General features: G+C 48.8%; 1 non-coding gene across 1 annotated transcript; it reads left to right on the top strand.

Moving 5' to 3' along the window:
• Positions 1-16,357: 16,357 nt before the first annotated feature.
• Positions 16,358-16,464, top strand: LOC125541843. Its single transcript, XR_007297688.1, has one exon. It is a non-coding gene; the product is annotated as a small nucleolar RNA R71 (small nucleolar RNA).
• Positions 16,465-16,849: the final 385 nt, after the last annotated feature.

The raw sequence follows: 16,849 nt of genomic DNA, 5'->3' as shown, positions 1-16,849 counted from the left end.
TGGGGGTTTCTTCGTCTGGGAATGCGGAACGTCCGCCCCTTCCCCCTTTATAAGCAGGGGAAACAGGGGTGGTTGGCTCACTCGCCTGTTGCCGTTCCCAATCTCAGAGATCCCCGCCGCTTCCTCGCCTCCCCAAAGTAGAGAGAAAGAGAGGGCAGCGCTTCGCCCCCCACCGCCGCCAGCACCACCAACGCTGTCGACCCCCTCCACTGCTTCCGCCATGGCTCCGAAAGCCGACAGGGGGAAGACCGTGAAGACGACCGAGGCGCATCGGCTCGCGGCGCTGCGGAAGACGCGGGCCGTTTTCCCCCCCAGGCTCGACGCAAAGGAGCTGTGGGAGGACTACTCTCTGTTCTGGTCGGCGGAGATGCGCGCGCATCCGAGCACAAAGGTACTCCCCGCCGCCGCTTGTAAGGAGGCTCCGACTGGATATGCCTTCTTCGCATTGTTCTTCCACTGCGGGCTCTGCCCGCCTTTCTCTGATTTCTTCTGTGACGTCATGAACACCTATGGATTCCATCTCCTCGACTTCAGATGGCGCGCATCGCCACCAGGCTGGAGGAGGCGGCGGAAGCCGCGGCCGCAGGCGAGTTTGGGTTCACCACCGCGGAAGCAGACGCGGCAGAGGTGGCAAGCTGTGGCGAGCAGGGGGAGCCTGCCAGCAAGGAGGGGTTTGCCGGGCAAGACGCCGATCCGGGCGAGCCTGCCAAGGATACGGGCAGCTCGCGGCAAATCGACTCCTCTTCCTCCTTGCCTCCGGACAGCCCACCAGAAGCAGAGCCCCCAACGCCGCCCAGAAGGCGTCTCCGCAAGGTTGGCGACGCGGCGGAGCGGCAAGCGGTTCAACAGTCGCCACGCCACGTGACGCGCTCGACCACGGCAAACACCGTTGCCGCGGGAGCGCCTCGTGCTACGACGGCGACTGGAGCGGGGTCCAGCCGGACCACCGCTTCGGTCCCTGCCGCTTCCTGTGCCGTGCCGACAGCCGGGGCGGGGTCTTCTCAGGCCACCACCACTGCTCCCGCTAAGCGGCCAAGGGAAGCTTCTCCTCTGCCTCCTCGCTCTGGGAGCGCGCCGGGCTTCGACTTCTCTGCGCTGAGCTCCGACGAGGAGGATGAAGAAGAGTAAGCTTCTCTTGCTGCACTCGCATTTCTTCGGTTTTCGCTGTTGTTCTTGTTTCTCAATTGCCTTTCCCTGAACCTGCTCCTTTTTAGGACTCTGGCCCAGAGAGCGGCAAAGAGAGCTAAGGCCCCGGCGGTCATCGTCGAGGACGTGCCCATTGCGACAACAGGTGGCGCGTCCGAGACAACCTTGCCGGACCTGGCGACTTTCCTCCATGGCAGCCCCCAGCGTAAGTGTGTGAACTATTTGCCGCGGTGAGGCGCGCATGAGTACTTGTCTTTGCTGATATCTGCTTGTTGACTTGCGTAGGAGCAGAGCAGCCTCACCAGGAGCGTCCGGAGACAGCCCCCGGCATGCCATCTGCTTCAACTATGCCGCCCAGGGAAAATTCTCCGGCAAGAGATTCTCTGGCAGGGGGTGGCTCTCCGGCGAGGGGAAGCTCTCCGCCAAGGGACGACACCAGCATCCCCCCAGCGGCAGAGACCATGGCCACCGAGCCCAGCGCAGGTAATCTTCTTGCTTCGAAATTTCCCTTGGGCTCTTCTTCTGATCTTCTTGAGTTTTTGCTGGATTTTGCTTGACTCTTCTCCCCTTTGCCGGCCGTCAGATCCATCCGCTGGGGAGCAGATGGAGACAGAGGCCGCCGCCGACGAAGCTGCCGGTGCTGGAGACGCCGCCGGCGCCGAGGCCGCCAAGGCTGGTGCCGCAGCAACTGGCGAGGAATCTGGCGATCGTACTGACGGCCCTGGGGCCGCAGGAGCGCCAGGCGCTACGCCGACCGCCGACCCATCCACCGAAGCCGCGACGCCAAGCACCGAGGAGCCCCAGCCGAGCGCTTACTTGAAGGCCGGCGAAGGCGTCTTTATCAACCTCCCCTGGGCTTCGAGCCCCAGGGCGCCGGTCGAGGGGGAGATCTTCGACGGAGAAGTGCTTGCCTCCGCGGGGTTGAAGCTGGTCGACGCGCCAAGAAGCAGTAGCGACGAGCCCGAGGAGGAGCGGCTTCTGCGCAGGTTGATGTCGCTCTACCGCACGTGACAAGCCAAGCTGGAGTCCCGCGAGGCGCTTGTCGCGAAGGCGGGAGCAGACATTGAGAAGCGCGCATACGAGCTCGGGGGTTTCCACCGGGAAGCTCTCCGATCCCTGGCGGAGGAGCGGGAGCAGCTCACTGAAGCAAAGAAGGCCTTTCTCCTCGAGAAGGCCGAAGCCGAAGAGCTGCAGCGACTGGACGCTGTGAAGCTAGCCGCGGAGGAGGGCGAGCTGGCGCAGCGGAAGGTCAACCTCGACGCTCACGAGGAGGAACTTGCCGCGCGCGAGGAGAAGCTTGGCGGAGCTCTCAAGCAAGCGGAGGATGCTGCCGCCGCTGCCGAGGCCGCCAAAAGGGTGCTGGAGATGAAGGTGGTGCAGCTGGAGGCTGACCGCAAAGCATATGGCGAAGAGCTCAGCGCCGCCAAGGACTCCAACGCCGCCCTCGAGTCGAGGCTGGTCGCTTTGACCAAGGCGCTGGACGGCGCCAAGGAGCGGGAGGCGGCCCTGAAGAAGGAGATCGATGCCGACAAGGCGTTGCTGGAGAGTGCTACCACCACCCAAAACGCCTTTAGGGATACGGTGGAGCACTGGACGGAGAGCCTCGTGAACGCCGCCGGGGGCATCGATAAGGAGCTGGCGCAGCTAGGGGTGGAGGACTTCGGGTACTCCTCCGACGAGAACCTCCAACCTAGCGCCAAGCTCACTATGTTCTTCCAAGGCGTGGCGACGGCGCTCCAGCGGCTCCGGGATGAGATCCCGAAGCGGCTGGCCGACGAGTCGCGCGAGATCTGTGCGGGAGCCCTTCAAAAGGTGTTGATGAAGGTGGCCTTCCGCAATCCAGGCCTCCGCCTCCACAACGTCCTCAGATCCTTGCCGCCTGATATCGATCAGGAAGAGCTCAAGGCCCTTGTCGCACCCATTGTGGACAAGGTGAGCGGGATCAAGAGGGTCGAGGGCGACCGCGTCGACTAGGCCGCCGGCTTCCTTCTTTCCTTGTCGCTGCTAGCTATGTCATAGAAAACATTTATTAGAGCTGCGACAAGCTATTTTGCAATATAACTTTCTTCTGGGTAGCCATTGCAATGTTATCCCCTTTACTTGACTCCTCCCTTTGTATGTTTTTGCCCTACGCTTTTAGGGAACTTGTCGATGCAGGCATCCAGACCGCGAGCGCTGAGCGCGGAACTGGCGGTGCCGCTACCGGCAAGAAACCTCGTCGCAGCCGGCTGCAGCTCACTTAAGTTGCTGAGCGGGGCTCGAAGCAAAGTAAGGGCGCGGCTAGTGTAGAAACTAGTCGCAGCTAACTTACATTGTTGAGCAGGCTCAAAACAATGCAAGGGCGCGGCTAGTGTAGCAACTAGCCGCAGCTCACCTAATGTTGTTGAGCGAGCTCGAAACAACGCAAGGGCGCAGCCAGCTACGAGTTGGCTCCTCCGCGCACAGGTTTCCCATACAAGGTGCAGTCGTTCAAGGGAGATAACTTGGAATTTAAAAAATTTGGCCACTCAAACTTTGGCAACTTAGCTTTTTTGTCGTTTGCTTCCCGGCAAGACAAAATTCTTGAACGACGCCTGGTCCATACCCTTTTCTTCTCCCCTTCCCCCCCGGCAAACTTGTGGGCGAGGGAACCTTTCTTTCCTTGGAGGAAAAGAAAGAAGAGAAAATAAAGATATAGAGCCTTGTGGCTCGTTATCGCTTACCGTGGGGTTGGTGCTGCACAAATGTCAGATCATATATGCCAGAAAATAGAAAGCATAAAATTGACAAAATGTGCGGAGCACGCGAGCTCTGCTGCGCACGGGATCTGCGCTCGGCCTCGTACAAAGGATTACATGCAACAACGGCAAGACTTTGTACAAGAGGTGGTTGCCGGAACGGGTTCCGACAACCGCGCCTTACGGGTAAAACTTACGAAGATGCTCGATGCTCCAGGAGTTGCTCACTGGGATGCTATCTTCGGTCTCAAGGTGGACAGCGCCGGGCCCTGTGACTCGTTTTACCCGGTAAGGGCCTTCCCACTTCGGCGTCAACTTTGCATGTTTTTACCCTACGCTTTTAGGGAACTTGCCGGCGCAGGCACCAGGGCCGCGAGCGCTGAGCGCGGAACCGGCGGTGCCGCTACCGGCAAGAAACCTTGTCGCAGCTAGCTGCAGCTCACTTAAGTTGCTGAGCGGGGCTCGAAGCAAAGTAAGGGCGCGGCTAGTGTAGCAACTAGCCGCAGCTAACTTATGTTGTTGAGCAGGCTCGAAACAATGCAAGGGCGCGGCCAGTGTAGCAACTGGCCGCGGCTCACCTAATGTTGTTGAGCGAGCTCGAAACAACGCAAGTGCGCGGCCAGCTACGAGTTGGCTCCTCCACGCACAGGCTTCTCATACAAAGTGAGCCGATCCAGGGGAGATAACTCAAAAATTAGAGATCTGGTTGCTCAGGCTTTGGCAACTTATCTGTTCTGGGTGTGTTGACGTGCAGCTCGATCTTGATCTAGCGAGCGCATGGTACCGTGAGTACCATGACGCTGCCGGTCCCGCGCCTCCTGAGAGGGGCGCGGTGCATGCACGGACGCCGAGGTCTTGGAGGGCGCCCGGTCGTTGTGGGAGCCGGCCACGCCGCCGATGGGCAGCGCAGCCTTGCCCTGGGACCTGGCAGCACCGAGAGTTCCCTCGTCGATGCGTGCCCTTCCGCCGGCGCCTGCCCCACCATCCATTTGCTCCGGCGGTGGGTGGCTCGGCGCGGACGGAGCTACTGCCTCCGAAACCTTCTTCTTTGGCGGCATGTTGATGAAGAAGATGAAGATCTAGCTCGCAAGAACGCCGGATCTGATTCACACAACTTCGACGCCCCCTACCTGGCGCGCCGGAGATGCCGGGGCTGCTGATCCACGGGCACCTATGGGACCGGCGGACCGGGTCCCTTTTGGTTCGGCCGGGGGCGGAGGTCGCGCAAAGAGCAGATCGAGGCGAAGCCCGCGGGCGGTTTGGTCGTGCGAGGAGTAAATCGAAGCGAAGCACGCGAGTGATTTACCCAGGTTCGGGCCGCACGGATGCGTAAAACCCTACTCCTGCTTTGTGGATTGGTATTGATTTCTAGCTCGGGAGCGAGATCGAGCGTGAGTGTGTGGAGTCGCTGAACCGAACCGAACCCCCCCTACGTTGCCCCGGGCCTCCTTTTATATGCTCAAGGGGTTACCGACATAGGGCAATGGAGGGCAAAAGTGGAAAAGGGTGCCGTGGGTAGGCACAGCTAGGTGCTGTAGTAGGCACAGCGCTGTAGTAGGCACAGCTAGCTGCTACAGTGCTATCATACCTAACCCTGACGGCAGGGGACAAGGGCATTAAATGCCCGTCTGTGTCGCCTAGACAGCACCGAAAGGGACCGCTAGGGACGCCACCGTCTTGCCACGATGGTTGTCTTGTCAGCGCCTGCGTGCCACCGCACGCCCCTAGCTGCACAGCCTCCTGCCACGTGCGCTTGGGAGGGGCCCCGGAGCGACACGTGGGTGGATGTGCTGGAGCGCGGGCGTGGAGTGGGGGCTTGCCGCGGCCGTCGACTTGTCGCGGCTGTCGACTTGTCACTTCCGGGAGCTTGTCGCTCACCGGGCCTTGTCGGGGCGCGTAGCGCGCCGTGGCAAGTTCCTTGGAATGCCTTGAGTGGTCTTCCCGGCAAGCGCCTCTTGCCGGGGCCTTGGGATGCTTCTGATGGCCTTCCCGGCAAGCTCCTCTTGCCGGGGTCATGCCTTCTTCCCGGCAAGCTCCTCTTGCCGGGGTCTTGTCTTGAGTACTTTGTTCTTGAATGGTCTTCAAAGGGACCATGGAGGATCTTGGCGGTGACCTGGCAGGCCTTGCCGCGGGACGCTGCGACTGCCCGTGCACAAGTTCGGGGTACTAAGGGTACCCCTACTTTAGTACACCGACACCATTATGGGCTCTGGCATAGTTGAGTAAGTTGCATGAGTTCTTGAAGAGGTGGACTAGCAGATGTAGGGGATTGTAGGTGTACCGGCCCACCCGGAGTAGAGAGCAAATGTTTCTGAAAGATTGTGTCTCGGTCATCCATTTCTCAAACACCCTGTAGTGCGAGAAATCCAACGGAGGAGATCGAGTCCCATGGGGAAAAGTGCGCAAACCTATGCAGAGTGTATAAACTAATCATGGTTAGCCGTGTCCCCGGTTATGGACATCTCGAGTATCTGGCTCTTGGATTATCATATGGATCTCATCACTCTAAATTAATTTGTGGGGTTGTTAATTACTTTTAATTAGGATTGAGTTGGAGGAACCTTCTCAATATTGTTCAACTACCATGATAGTTAAATAAAATATATTCCTTTGTTGTAGGGAAAAATTGGCTTTTCACAAAACATATTAACCATACAGCCTCCACCAGCCATATATGCATATAGTGATAGCTTTTATCTGTTCATTACTCTCCTGTGTTACATTGCCAACATATTCCATGTGATGACCCGTTTTCGGGCTGCAACATATCATGTTGTAGACTTTTCAGACGAGGAGTAAGGTGCGATAGGTCGTTTGTCATGCACTCAGTTATGCCGTTGGAGCTGATGGACTCACTTTATCTTCCAAGCCTTCCGCTGTTATCGTATTAGATGGCCTTAAGCCATATTATTGTAATAAGTTCTCTCTTGAGACATTTGATGTAATAAGTGTGTGATTACCGCTCTGTTATAAATCCTTGAGTACTGTGTGTGTCAGCATTACCGATCTAGGGATGACACTAAAGCACAGAGACTTGACCGTTTGAGGTTGGGTCACTACAAGATGGTATCATAGCACACGCTAAATGTCACGACCACTAAGAAAAGCCATAGGCCGCTCTTCTCTACTTATTTCTGACTCCTCTCCATTTTCTACTCTTTAGGATGGCGGATACGAGGAACAATTTTGCACAGCTGGATGAAGACACACCTTTTGGACGACACTTGAAAGAAGTCACTAAGTACCTGAACATTGAAATACCAAGCTTCACCGGGACCTACATCGCCACTTTACCAGAAGAGGAGTGATGGATGATTCGAGTTCAAGTTCCAGGGAGTTTGTTCACGCCAGTCACTAAACCCATAGAGTTTTCCTTTGATGCACCCACCTGGAGTCTAGGAAAGAGTATGGCAGCCCACATCGCTATAGGACGCATCGGCGAAGTTTACCACAAGGAGCTGAAGGACACTATCTACCAGATATGTGGGCGCCGAGATGAGCAATGGGAGATGATTAACACCAGGAAGGACAGGTCCATTGCAGCATTCATCCAGGAATTAAACCACCACATTCGTCGCTAGGAGAAAAAGATGTGCGCAAGCATGATAGATTTGAAGAAGGCGATGATCAGGATCACGGAGCTAGAAGAGGAGCTTAAGTCTACACGCGATGGATATGAGGAGGAAATGATAATACTTGTGGAGAGGAATGACGACATGACCAGGAAGCTAGGAGTTTTTATGGGAGACCCCGCGCCAGGAGGAGAAGATGACGAACCCAAGGATATTAGTTCTCAAGACTACATCATCATAGACGACACCGACTCCGACCCGAATAGTAGTGATGATGACTATGAAGACGAAGCTGGAGCAGATATCATGGAGTCTTCCACCGATCAAAATTTCTAGTAGACCACCATACTATTAGTAGTACCCCCCTGTAAATATTAGTAGTCCGAGCACTGTAACGATAGTTAGACCAATTATATGCCATTGCTTGATTGATTGAGCGATACGATATGATTGTGTTTGTCTCATGTGCATATGGGTAATGTTTTCTCATTAGACCTCATTCTATTCTAATCTCTTCCCTCTAAACCCATCAGATTCCTCCGAGACGTGACCCCGGTTTTGCTTTCCCACCGGAGCTCACTCAGTTGATCCAGCAGCAGAATGCCTTGATGCAGTTGTTAGTTTAGAACCAAGGCAACAACAACAACAATAACAACCCACCGCCACCAGCAGTTGACAACTTAGCCCGTTTTTTGAGGCTGCAGCCATCGGTGTTTTCCAGTAGCACCGAGCCTATAATTGCCGATGATTGGCTGCGTAGGATTGGAAGGGAGTTGACCACCGCAGGTTGCACAGATGCCGAGAAGGTGCGTTTTGCCGCACACCAATTGGATGGTCGAGCAGCCGCATGGTGGGAGAATTACACAACCACTTTTCCTATAGCCAATGTCACCTAGGAGCAGTTTCAGCAAGCATTCCACACAACCCACGTATCCACTGGAGCTATGAGCATGAAGATGCGCGAGTTTCACAACTTACGCCAAGGGAACCGTACTGTAGGCCAGTACGTGGAGGAATTTAGTAAGTTATCCCGCTATGCTCCAGATGATGTGGCCACAGATGCCGCGAAGCATGCGAAGTTTATGGAAGGGCTGAATGATGAGATGAGTATGCAGTTAATGGTGGCAACATTTAACAACTACCAGGAGTTGGTAGATAAAGCTCTCATGATCGAAGGGAAGCACCAACAGATAGAGAGCCGCAAAAGGAAATATGGACAAGGGAAGTACAATTCAGGAGCTCAGCAGAAGCCTCGCTTTACCCCGAACTCGGGAGGGCTTACCCATAACCATGGAGGCCACACTCACAATGGAGGAAGTACCCATAATCATACTGGCCCAATGATCAAGTGTAATATAGCAGGGTTTTTACGCCCAAACTACGGATGTCGTGTTCTCCACAGGGATCTAGACTTCGAAGCACACATTCGAAACATTCAGAGCAACAGAGCAGATGGATCAAACCATAGTGATAACAAGCAGCCACTGGCACAAGGTAAAACCAAATAATAAGCAGCAAAGGTAAAGGGTTCAGAAATAGGATTGTCTCTTTTTAGTGGTTTTCTTGTAATCAAACAGACAAGTAACACTAGCAGATGGAAGATGGTTCAGACATCACACACAACTCATGCAACCAATTAAAGTGACAATAGCTCACAGGAAAATAACTACTAACTCAATATCCAGCAAAGGGTCACAACAATTCAGCAAGGATACATGAGGATTCAGCAAAGGTACACAAGTAACAAGGTAAATTTCAGACTCAATAGCGCATACATTTAGAGAACAGGAACAAGAGAAGATAGAGATTCAGAGCCTATGGGTCTTGATGATCTTCAATTCGAAGCTGAAGGTGTTACAGGCGAAGAAGAATAAAAGCAGGACCACATTGGAGACGATCTGTAGCAGGAGAGGCTTCCGCGTGGTCGTTGAGGAAGAGTAGCAGAAAAGATTCCTTGGGAAGGACCGGAGCAGAGCACCACCAGAAGTCCGACGGGAAGCACCAGAAGGCCCGACACCCCTGGCCTTTAGTTGATCCTCTCCCTCTCAGCAGCGAGGAGGAGGGGAGAAGGAGTGGCAGCGGCAGGGCGTAGGAGAGGCGGCGCTGGTGGTGACGATGATGACTGGATGATGACGCAGGTTATGGTGGAGGCGGGGTGATGGGGATGATGGAGGCACGGTGGTGAATCGGGCGGCGCTGGCGGCAGCGTTGATGGAGGCGCAGTGGTGGATCGAGCGGAGCTGCCAGCCTCCCGACACCCTCTTCTCACCTCCTTCGATCTGGTGGTAGGTGAGCACCGTGGTGGTGAGCAGCGAGAGAAAAGAGTCTTCCTCCCCCTGGTTTTCTTTGTTACGGTGGATCTGGTCGATGCCCTCTCTCTCTCTGCCTCGATCTGGTGTGGTGGGTCAGTAGCGAGAAGAACCAGCCGCGCGTGGCAACTGACTGCCGTCTGGCCGGTCGCGCCAGCCCTCGGCTCCTCTCACGCGTGCCACTAGACGCTTCCTCTGGTTCTTTTCGGTTTGGCCCCCTTTAGAACTGAACTCTTCTCCAAGTTGATCCCTGCTTTAATGTTGGAAGCACTTTCGATGAAGATTGGGTGCCTAAACGCACCAATTCTGCATAATATGAAGAAGTGTTGTAAGAAATATCATAATAGGGACATTTCTGTAGGAATGAATATTTTATAAGTAATTATTGTGGTCAAATGTTTAACTTGAGATGCAAAAAGGCTTAAAATACTATATGCATAAATGTGCTATCAATTTCCCCCACACCCAGATCTTTGCTTGTCCACAAGTAAAGGAAGATGATGGTGACACTACCCACACTGCCTAGTAAAGATGCACTTTTGGAAAGATAGTAATTCCGACAATACTGGAACTAGGCAACTGTACTCTACTGAAGCTAGATTGTGATAAGCAATAATTTATAACACACTGTAAATGTTCCAAGTCAATGGCCTTGAGTGAAAGTGAATCCTATTAATCAAGAGCTGACTGTGTCTTCAGCCCTAAGATAAGCTAGGACCCCAAAATCAATTAAAAAAACAAGTTACTTATTGAATTTAAAGCACAAGTGATGATATTATATCAGTCTCACCGAAGGAGCATACCACCGATCCCGAGAACATAGTATACACCTGGCTCGACCAATTATTATTATTATTATTATTATTATTATTATTATTATCATTATGATTGTTATCTCCCCAAAGGAACATACCACCGATCCAGAGAACATGGTATACACCTGGTTCGATAATTATAGCAAATTTTAGTTATTGTCTCCCCAAAGGAACATACCACCGATCCAGAGAACATGGTATACACCTGGTTCGACAATTATAGCATTTTATATAAAATTTTACAGTCCAATCTACCAGATTTCACAAGTCACCGATCTAGGGAACATGACATGCTACTGTAGGTCGATTGGACTCAAATTATTATAAATATATTATTTATTTATACGAAGATTACTTAGCTTAAGTAAAACAAGAGTAATTGAAAGAGAAATCCATAGCTAATGGCACTGTTTTTCACAGACTACAGATCCAGAGATCATAGTTACTACTTAAGTGCCACCCGCTACTTAGCTTAACTTGGGACAGTCAGACACAACACATCAATTCATCAGTAGGTTTCACTTAGACTCAAGGCATTCCCATTGAACATTCACACGGAGGTATAAAGTATTCATTATCACAATTTACAATAAGAAGAATACATCTGCAGAGTTTTAGTATTAAGAGAATCAACAATCTTCTTGAGGTGAATCATACTTTGCAGTGATGAGTAACGTGTCACAATGCAGAAAAAGAAAGATTTTCAATGCAATTAAATGCCAGTCCTCATACTAAATTTTCTAAAGGTTGCTTCAAGTGGAACAGAATTACCTGGTATTTGTATAATCTTCTCCCCTAGTTTCTTTTCTCCACTCCTCTCGTTTTGTGTTCCCTGTTTGTGCTCCCCTTGCCTTTATTCGCTGAAAAAGAAGGACATAAACACATAAAAACTTTTCTATGAAAACTAAATAAGGAAAAGAACTTATTAAAGATTCAGGTTGCCTCCTGAAAAGCGCTTGTTTTAGGTCTTTAGCTCGACCATGTCTCTTCAGTAAGGTCAGGGTCTTGCAGGGATTGACACCACCTCTTGCCTCCCCTCGCCTTCTTGAATTTCCTTCTCTAGGTCTTGATCTTCGCTTGCATTCTCATCTTCAGAAATCAGCGGTGTGTCTCCAGAGATATAGGGCTTCGGTCTTTGATCGTTTACAAGGAAGAGACCTCCAGAAGTACTTTGCACTTGGATAGCACCACTTTTCAGAATCTTCTTCACCTTGCAAGGGCCATACCATCTTGACTTGAATTTATCGGGAAATAAATGAAACCTAGTATCGTAGACCAATACCAACTGTCCAAGATGAAATTCTTTCCTCAATATATGCTTATCATGCCAGATCTTGGTCTTCTCTTTGTAGATTCTTGCACTCTCGTAAGAATCAGCTCTCAGTTCTTGCATTTCACAGAGTTGAAGTTTTCTATGTTTTCCTGCTGTATCAAGGTCCATGTTGAGTTTCCTTAGTGCCCATTGAGCTTTTTGTTCAAGTTCAACAGGTAGATGGCATGCTTTTCCATATATTAACCTGAATGGTGACATTCCAATTGGTGTTTTATAAGCTGTCCTATATGCCCATAGTGTGTCTGGTAATTTCAGTACCCAGTCAGACCTTCACTTTGATACTACCTTCTCGAGGATAGCCTTTATTTCTCTATTAGACAACTCCACTTGTCCATTTGCTTGTGGGTGATATGGAGTTGTAATTCTGTGATTATGAACTCCATATTTTGCTAAGAGAGATTCTAGTTGTGAGTTGTTGAAATGTGTTCCTCCATCACTGATAACAATCCGTGGCACACCAAATCTTGGAAAAATCACTTGCTTGAATAAATTGCAAACTGACTTGGAATCAGCATTGACGGTTGGCACAGCCTCAACCCATTTTGACACATAGTCCACTGCCACCAATATGTATTTGTACCCTTTTGATGATGGCAAGGGTCCAACATAATCAATTCCCCATACATCAAAGAGCTCTACTTCAAGAATTCCTTTTTGAGGCATCTCTCGCCTTTTTGAAATCTTTCCAGTTCTCTGACAAGGATCACAAGCTTCAATAAAGGAATGTACATCCTTGAATAAAGTTGGCCAATAAAATCCTACTTGCAAAATTTTTGCTTGAGTCTTTCGAGTACTTGCATGACCTCCATAAGGGGATGAATGGCAATGATAAATCACACTTTTAGTTTCACTTTTCGGCAAGCATCTTCGAACAATACCATCAGCACAATGCTTGAATAAGTAAGGTTCATCCCAAAAGAAATGCTTCATATCCGATAGGAATTTCTTCTTCTTCTGATACCCAAAATCTGTAGGAACTTTGTTACAGACCAGATAATTAACTATATCTGCATACCATGGTGTATAGTTTTGTATACTAGTCACTTGCATAAGATTTCTCCCTGGTGGAACATCATTGATGGGTAAGGAGTCTACTGCATTGTTTTGCAATCTCAACAAGTGATCTGCCACAACATTTTTAGCTCCTTTCTTGTCCTTGATTTCCACATCAAATTCTTGAAGCAGGAGTATCCATCTAATTAACCTTGGCTTAGCTTCTTTCTTGCTGAGTAAATATATGATTGCAGCATGGTCTGTGTAAACTACACAATGAGATCCCACAAGATATTGCCTGAATTTGTCAAAGGCATACACTACTGCCAGCAATTCCTTTTCGGTGGTTGTATAATTAGCTTGAGCATCATCAAGTGTTTTGCTAGCATAGTATATTACATGCAAATCTTTTCCTTTTCTTTGTCCAAGTACTGCACCTACAGCAAAGTCGCTTGCATCACACATTATCTCAAACGGTAATTCCAAGTCAGGGGGTTGCACAACTGGAGCAGTGACCAATGCTTCCTTGAGCAGGTTGAAGGATTTTTCACATTCTGCATCAAAGTTGAACTTAACATCATTGTTTAGGAGATTAGTGAGGGGTTTGGCTATCTTGGAGAAATCCTTTATGAATCTTCTGTAGAACCCAGCATGTCCCAAAAAGCTCCTCACTCCCTTCACATTTACAGGCGGTGGAAGTTTTGATATTACTTCGACTTTTGCTTGATCAACCTCAATTCCTCTTTTAGAAACCAAATGCCCCAAAATAATTCCTCCCCTTACAAGAAACTGACACTTCTCCCAGTTTAGGACTAGATTGTGTTCTGAACACCTCTGAAGAACTGCTGCCAGATTATTCAAGCAATCTTCATAACTTTTTCCAACGACTGTAATATGATCTATGAACACCTCCACTTTGATTCCTATCATATCTGAGAATATAGAGAGTATAAACCTTTGAAATGTTGGGGGTGCATTACAAAGTCCATAAGCTAGTCTTTTGTAAGCAAATGTTCCGTATGGGCAAGTGAAAGTTGTTTTCTCTTGATCATCCGGGTGAATTGGGATTTGCAAGAATCCTGAATACCCATCTAAGCAGCAGAAATATTCATGCCCAGCAAGCCTTTCCAGCATTTGGTCAATAAATGGTAAAGGAAAATGGTCCTTCCTTGTTACTTCATTTAACTTTCTGAAATCATTGACCATTCTCCACCCTGTGAATGTCCTACTAGGAATAGTTTGCCCTTGTTCGTTTTCAATGACAGTTATTCCTCCTTTTTTGGGCACCATGTGAATGGGACTCACCCACTCGCTGTCCGAAATTGGGTATATGATATCAGCAGAGAGCAATTTAAGAATCTCCTTTTTGACCACCTCTTGCAAATGGGGATTTAACCTTCTTTGATTTTCTCTAATTGGCACACTGCTTTCTTTCAAGTAAATCCTATGAGAGCAGACAGCAGGGTTTATCCCTTTCATATCATCAATCGAATATCCGATAACATCCTTGTACTTTTGCAAAACTGCTTGAAGCCCTTTTATTTGCGTTTCCGTCAACTCACTGTTTACGATAATTGGCCACTGGTTTTCATTATCTAAGAATGCATACTTCAAACTTTCTGGAAGTTGTTTCATTTCTATTTGCCTTGGTTGCATCTTCTCTAATGACCTTGCACAACTTTCCAACATGCTCACAGGTCTGATTTCCTCTTATCTAATTTCACTATTGTCCTCCTCAACTACTTCACAACAATTACCTCCATACCTCTCTTCATAACCTTCTTCCACACATTCCTGTAATGTATCAATTCTGTAGCAGTGTTCTTCACTTTGCGGAACATGTGTTGCATGCTTCATGTCAAACTCCACCTTTTCATTTCCGAACCTCAAGCTCAATTTAGCTTCTTGGACATCAATAAGTGCACCAGCTGTGGCCAGAAATGGTCTTCCAAGAATCACAGCCTCACTCTTGTCCTCCATATCTAGCACTACAAAGTCAACCGGATAAACAAACTTCCCAACTTTGATTCGAACATACTCAAGAATTCCAACAGGTCTCCTATATGTTCTGTCGGCCAACTGAAGAGTTATGGATGTTGGATTTAATTCTCCCAAGAACATCCTTTTGCTAACTGAATGTGGTAACACACTAACACTTGAACCCAAGTCACATAGGGCACTGTAAGTTTTGTTTCCAATCACACATGGCACACAAAAACTTCCTGGGTCATCCAATTTTTCAGGCATGGAGTTCTGAATTATTGTACTGCATTCCTTTGATAGAGTTACAACTTCTGGCTCAGACATGCTTCTTTTCTTTGTTAATAATTCCTTGAAATATTTGGCATACATCGGAACATGCAAAACAGCTTCAAGAATAGGAATAGTAATCTGAACTCCTTTCATAGTTTCCAAAAATTTGGCAAATTGCTTGTCATCTTTGAATTTGTTGAACCTCTCAGGAAAGGGAATGTTGTTGGTTGTTATTGCTTCCTCTGGCAAAGGCTCAGCTCTTGTTTGAAAACCAGGAAATTCGACTTCAGTTTCAATTCGATTATCAACTTCTTTCTCCTTTATTTTCTCTGATGATGTTGAAGGTGGAGTTCCCGATGATCTTGGCCTCATAGCAGGAGGCACATATGTCTTCGGAATAGGAAGTAATGGTCCTGTCATAGCTCCACTCCTTGTAGTCACTGCATCAACTAAAGATATTGCCCCACAGTGAGCTTTTGGGTTCGGAATTGGTTGAGCAGGCAGCCTTGCTTCATTTTCTCCCACCATACTATCCATTTTGCTCACAAGCATCTTAACAGAATCCTTTAAGCCATTAACTTCATTTGTCATCTTGTTCATTAATTCCAACTGCATCTTCATGATTTCCTCCATTCCATTTGGCTGAACATTTTGTTGTTCATTCTGCCTCGGCACTTTAAATTGACTTGGATGATTTGGTAGTCGATTTCCTTGTACTATCGATCCACTTGCATATGATTGATTGTTCTTGTACGACAAGTTTGGATGGTTCCTCCAAGAAGGATTATAGCTGTTTGAGAATGGACCTTGACCTTGGGCATAACTTACTTCTGAAACCGATGATCCAATTGCTGAATAGAAGGTACATTCTGTTGAAGGATGACCTGCTTGGCCACATACATCACACATTTGAGGCACACTTACTGAAGCTACAGATGTACCGATGCAATTTGACATGATACTGTCCATCTTCTTGTTCAAAATGTCAATCTGAGCTGCCATGCTATCATTTGCAGACACATTATACATACCAGGATGTGGTGGTGCTATTGCTCTTTCACTTGACCATTGGAAATGATGAGACACCATACTTTCAATCAATGCAAATGCTTCATCAAGGGTTTTATTCATGATTCCTCCTCCAGCAGCAGAATCGACAAAAGCTCTAGTCTGAGTGGACAGTCCTTTGTAAAAGGTTTGTAACACCAGCCATCTTTCTAAACCATGATGAGGACACATTCTGATTAAAGAGTTGAATCTTTGCCATGCGTCATACAAACTTTCTCCATCATATTGAGTAAACCTTGTTAACTTGTCCCTGTATTCGGCAGCTTTTGTGGGTGGAAAGTATCTCTCAAGAAATGTGTGCAATAAGGTCTCCCAAGTATCTTTCAGATGTTCAGGCAATGAGTGAAGCCATACCCTTGCTCCATCTCTCAAGGAAAATGGGAATAGTGATAATCTGATAGCACTCGGTGAAACTCCATTTTGCTTGAGGGTGTTACAATACTCCAAGAAAGTCCTTATATGCTCATGTGGGTCTTCTAAAGCTGTTCCACCAAATCTGGATTGTTGTACCATGTTAATCAGAGCAGGCTTCAATTCAAAATTGTTCGCCTGAATAATTGGTTGCACCATTTCTCCTGGTATCCCATGATCCCTTGGGATCCACAAGTCCCCGAGTAAAGGTACTTGATCAGTCATCTTTTCT

The sequence above is a fragment of the Triticum urartu genome, chromosome 2 (assembly GCF_003073215.2).
Source record: "Triticum urartu cultivar G1812 chromosome 2, Tu2.1, whole genome shotgun sequence".
NCBI classification, from domain to species: domain Eukaryota; kingdom Viridiplantae; phylum Streptophyta; class Magnoliopsida; order Poales; family Poaceae; genus Triticum; species Triticum urartu.
The sequence above is the reverse complement of the archived record's forward strand: the minus strand, read 5'-3'. Positions and strand labels throughout refer to the sequence as shown.